This window comes from Hyaena hyaena, unplaced genomic scaffold (assembly GCF_003009895.1).
Source record: "Hyaena hyaena isolate Hyena2069 unplaced genomic scaffold, ASM300989v1 scaffold_1062, whole genome shotgun sequence".
Classification (NCBI taxonomy): domain Eukaryota; kingdom Metazoa; phylum Chordata; class Mammalia; order Carnivora; family Hyaenidae; genus Hyaena; species Hyaena hyaena.
In genome coordinates, this window is record NW_024081697.1 from 178,634 (window position 1) to 184,769 (window position 6,136).

The window sequence follows — 6,136 nt, forward strand, 5'->3', positions numbered from 1 at the left end:
GGCCATCATTCCCTTTAATGAGTGGGCTACCTCACAGAAATCACTGCAAACCAGAGCCCTCTCTGGAGATATCACAATACATGGACATTATTTCTGTTGGACTCCAATAGACTCCAATTAGTGCAAGCAATATCCTGACATGCTCAGTTCAGCAGATCTTCACTGCCTCTTAGAACATTACACAATGATCCTATTAACCTTAATGTTCTAGAGCAATGAATTTCTTTTCACAATTGCTGTAGATTCCCTTTTATAAGGCAGCACATTCCCTGGAAGTTGGTAGGCACTCATAATATCATCTCAGCAATCAAATGAACCAACAGCTCCCATTCATTGGATCTGGGTTAGTAGCTTCCAGTCAGCTGTCTCTTTTCAACAAACATCATTCACCTTATCATAGTTAAAAAGAGACACCTGGGTGGCTCAGTTGGTTAAGTGTCCAGCTTTGGCTCAGGTCATGATCTCATGGTTTGTGGATTTGAGCCCCATGTCAGGCTTTGTGCTAACAGCTCAGAGCCTGGAGCCAGAGCTGGACACAGATTCTGTGTCTCCCTCTCTCTCTGCCGCTCCCCTGCTCATGCTTTGTCTCTCTGTCTCTGTCTCTGTCTCTCTCTCTCTCAAAAATAAACATCAAAAAAAATTTTTTTAAAGCCTCAGTTACCCCACAACTGTAGGTAATAGGTTATCTTATGAGAAAGGGCAAAGGAACTGTGTTCAATTATAACAAATGTCCTTAGTTACCTGACACATATTTGAAATAAATGTTACTGTCATTATTTAGCTAAGCAATCAGGTAAAGTAGGAAACATGCCATTTGGTTCTTGTTGATCAGACTTCCAGATCCTCCTTGGAAATCCCAGAAGGTTATCATGGAATTTAAAATTTCATTTGTATTTTTTTAGTAATCTTGTTATTCTAATGTTCAAGTAAGTAAATGAACAAAATTTCATATCAGAAAAATGGTTCATATGTCATTTATCCAAGAAATAACAAATCTGCACATGTGCCAATTAAAATTTGTTCAAAACAAATAATTTATTTTCTTTTAAGCAAAGGGGAATTTGAGTTTAAAATATGCCATAACATAGTTGCAGCATTTTAATTCTGTGTGCATTTACCTCATTTATAATGCCTGGAAACATTGTGTAGACAACATTTTTAATGAATTCATACAACAAAATTAAAATACTTTATTCTATACATGAATTGACAATCCAGGTAACAAGATAAAATATTTGCAACCATCATTTTGATACATCTATGGAGCCGTTATCTCCTTAAATCAAGCATGAAAATGATGAATTCTCTGAGAATTTATTGATTATTCAAGTCTGTCCTCATGTACATGTCTGTGCAATTTCTAATTTAGCTTTGCTTTATTATACTCTTTTCTCCTTGCTCTGACCTTTTTACGTATTGTATACCTTTCTGTCGTGCGCATGCGCGCGCGCGCACACACACACACACACACACACACACACACACACACACTTTTGAAGCAAAATGAGCTTCCTCCTCAGCACATACTGTGTGAAGGACAGTTCCTTAGCTGAATGGCGACTACACAGATTCCTCCCTTGTGAAACTTCTCCTCAAGAATTACTGTATACCCAAACAAAGAAGCTGTAAGTGGAAATAGCAGTTGCAAGGGTAATCCTCTCCTGTGTGTGACCTTATGGCTTTTCACTGCCCACTCTCATGGCCTTGTCTATTACACAGGATCTGTTTAGCTCTGAGGTCCTTTTAATCCAATTTTGGGAGAGAAAAATTGGCAAATAGAAGGAAAAAGATCCTATGAATGTTGAGGAAGGAAATGGATGGGAGAAATTAAGTCTGCTTCCCTTGGCCTCCAGACTCCCCAACAACTTTAAGGGACCCTCCTTTATCTAACCTTTTTTTAAAAAAAATTTTTTTTAAAGAAAGAAAGGGAGAGGGGGACAGAGGATACCAAACAGGCTCTGTGCCATCAGCAGCAAGCCCGACATGGGGTTCAAACTCACAAACTATGAGATCATGACCTGAACCAAAGTCAGACACTCAACTGACTGAGCCACCCAGATGCCCCTATCTAACCATCTTTGAGTATCTTTTCTCTTACTATTCATTGGCACCTCGAGGCATGTGCTGCTAATATAAAGATTTCTTCTGAAGAAATTCTTGTGGATAAACTTGGCTTGGGTATGGGGCACTTCATCAGAAGGCCTTCTGTTGTCTGCAGAGTGTGACAAAATCACTGACTATAAACTATAGTTTTCACAAAGAGACACTCGAGTTTCTGGGGTTTCCATGGCATGGTCTTTCTGTTCCTGAGATATTCAGCCTCAAAAACTTAATTTTTTTAAAATTTGCTCCCAAACTTCTGAGACTGAGGGACTGAATGTAGTAACCAAGCTAACTCTAGGAAAGGAAACTAAAAAGGCCAGTACATTTATCTACAATGAGGATAACTGCCTTCAAAGAGGTTGAGTGTTCATTATCTAGGACAATAACTCAGCCAAGTATGTGGGAAGCCAAATGGATAACCAGGAGTTGCTGGATGAGCACATGGTCATGCAGAGACAGAGATATGATATCATTAGACAGTTATTGAGGGAGTTCATGTGCTAGAAATGAAGAACACAGCGTTTGGAATTACAGTAGCCTTCATCCAAAACTTTTGTTCCTCTAAGACATTATTTTAAGCTATCTGATCTTCAGTCTTTTCATCTAAAAATGTAAAAATACCTTTTAACTAAGAGTTGAACATCTTAAATAAGACAGCACATGTAAACACAGCCCAATGTAAGATTCACAGAAAGTGCCCCTAGGTTGTAGTATTAGCTAACATTATAATTACCATAGTGTTAAAATGTATCCAAGCAGTCTAAAGACTCAGCTTGTTCCATTAAAGAGTTCATTTATTTATTTTTAGCAGGTGGAATGCTCTGTTCCCCTTGATGTAGAGACTCTTCTCTGGCTATTGCTGGCTTAATGCTAATAAATTATACCTTGATTTTCATTTTCCTAGACTCAGTGCAAATTAGGAATTCATTTCATTCATGATGTCACAGAAAAATTATATTTTGATCTACCAGAGATTTGGCAGACATCTTATTTTCACTAAGAAAAGTTGAGTCTCTCTGACCTTCATTTGCAAAATGGGGATTAAAATGCCTGTGTGGTAAGATAGATGTGAGTATTTTGTGACTGAATGAGAGAATATATTTTTAAAATGCCTAGCACATTGCCTGATGAATAGTTAGTTCTTTAACAATGCTAATTGAAGCTACTGCATATTTAAAAACCATACCTGGGAGATGCTGCTGCCGCTGTATTATACCGACTGCTGTTTGTTTCCGTTAAAGGGAGTGGCATCTTTTGGCTTGTTCTCAGTTTATGGAGAATATTCTATATTGTGAAGCCACCATGTCTGATAGTGTGTCCTTACTGTATAATTAAGAAGTACATAAGAGGAAAGGGAGTAAGTCCCAAAACTCCTTAGATACTTACTGCTATAGAGTTTTTTCCTATTTTAGTAAATAATTACAAATAAGAGACTCCAGTGAGTAGTGGTTAGTCATCTGACTTCACTGTTTTATATCCTTTCATTCCACAAATGCAGAATCTATTTTTCTCTTCTAATCATAAGCAGCTATATACATCTGCATGTGATTTAATATTCTGCCATTTCAGTAGAGCATATTTTTAAAAATTTGATTTCTACAAACAAATCTTGGGAATATTCTGTGTACACAAGGTTCAAGCAGAATTAAGACCACTGTGACCATTGTATAGGAAGAATAAAGGAAGAGTAGACATATGGAAATAGGACTTGTTAGGATTGTGTGCAAAGAGAAGAATAAAAATTTCATTGAGAACATTGGGGCCCCTCTTGTAGGCATAACTTTTCATGACCTTTTCATTTAGCATGTGGCTTCTCAGAGAACTTGTTTCCCATTATTTGTATATTCCTGGCTATGTTGCTAAGTTTGTGGGAAATCTAAGCATAGAGCAATTGAATTCTTAGAGTAAATTTATTATATGATCAAGGTAAACTTGTTTCCCCAAAGGTGGAAACCATTATCTGTCAATTGCTTACATATTTTTTAATCTTTAACGAATCTTAATGCTCTCAGATATAATATCTACAAATAAATAAACTACCAATTAAATTAACTACCAATAATGAGAATTTCTGACTGGAATTCGAAGGAGAGAATTAAAATCCAATAAGCAGTTGCCATATATTGATATTTTTCACTTCTGCCTTTCAATAGTTTAGGGACTTAGTGATTGAAAAATAGAGCAAATTATTTCTAAAACTTGTAAAAGTAAGAAATGAAATAAGTTCAGTTGGTTATTGTTTGTTTTTCAATTTGCTTTATTGGAGAAAAACTTTCATTTCAACCTGATACTGTGTTCTTCCTTATAATTCAATATTAGGGCATTATTAGGATGAGATTGTTACCTCTGTAAATGCAGTTGGAACACATATTACAAGTCCATAGGTGTTTTGAGAAGAGAAAGCTGCAAAATGGGAATTCATGAACTTTGTTGATAAATTGAATAGTATCATTCATTAGAACACATAGGCTTTCTCTTCATTATGGAAACACAGGGATCTGATACAGATAGAAAGTAATTGTGATGCCCAGAAATACAGTACATTGTAAATACAGCCTCAGTTCCTCTATAACAGGAAAATAATATACAATCTGTATTGTGTCTCTATAAATAAAAACCCACTCACAAGTATGTGTCCAAACAGACCAAACAATATAGAAATGGAAACACCATATATTTTCCTGGAATTTCTTTACATCCGGATCAGCATGTGCTCATATTTGATTTATAGCCTTTACAAATTGAAATGTGGCCCCACAGAGAAGAGAGTGAGCTTTAGTTTGAGTAGAAAAACTGTCTTAGTACTCTGACCCAAAGTTTGAGTTTTTCTTTATAAGTGAAGAAATATCACAAGTAACTAAATTTTTTTGGTAATAAATAGGCTCTACAATCATGTTTTAGATGGAAATTTGGATTTTCTCATCCAACTCCCCATATGCACCTCTTCCTTCAGATACTGTATCATCAAACAGAAGGACTTGCTGTACAGTGATGTTTGTCTTAGCACTAGCAATAAAATGGAGTAATGGAAGCACGTTGAAGTCTTGATTCTCCATTACTAATTGTGGATCCTTCTTTCTAAATATTACTCGTGTCATCTTTAAATACAAATAATCTGAGCATTAAATGAATGTGTATGTGAAAGTTCTTGGTAGACCCTCATTCATGAAGCTGAAATAAGCTATGCTTGTGTCAATCATACTTGGTTTCTTCAGTGTGAATTCCTTACCTATACTCTTGCTTTTTCCCCCCTGCCTCCCCAGAATATAACACACTCTGTGTTTACTGTAGTATACCACTGCCTAATTATTAATGTACTCACAATACATTTAAGTTTAGGTGATGCCAAATAACATAACTCCAGGAAAAAGGAATAGAGGGATGTCTTATTTGTATTTCAGTATTTTATCACAATAATTACATGTTTATTAAAAAAGTGAAGGGGCACCCCTGTGGCTCAGTTGTTGAGCTTCTGTCTTTGCCTCAGGTCGTGATCTCACAGATCATAAGTTCGAGCCCGACACTGATCTCAGTGCTGACAGCTCAGAGCCTGGAGTCTGCTTCAGATTGTGTGTGTGTGTGTGTGTGTGTGTGTGTGTGTGTGTGTGTGTGTGTGTATCCATCTCTGCTCCTCTCCCACTCACACTCTGGCTGTATCTGGATACACCTTAATATATATATGCAATATACAAACCTCACAAATGGACCCTCCGGCTGTTTCTAATGCCTCCCAGTTATGGAGGGGAAAAGGTAACAAGGAATTCTCACTTAGGCAAATGTTCACAAATTTGAAATTACTGGGTCAAAATTAACATTTTTTATTTTGCTGGAAATTGCCTTTTAGAGTGTTGTGCTAATTTAAACCCCCATAAACATTAAATGTCTCCCATAAACAGTAAATAGATATGACACAAACATTTTGCTTCCCTGGTAAATTAACAATGAGCTCTCTGAATAGATTTTTAAACCTTTATTAATTTTGAGCATTGCCAGTTAATTATCTTTTACTCATTGATATTTAGGCATTTTATAT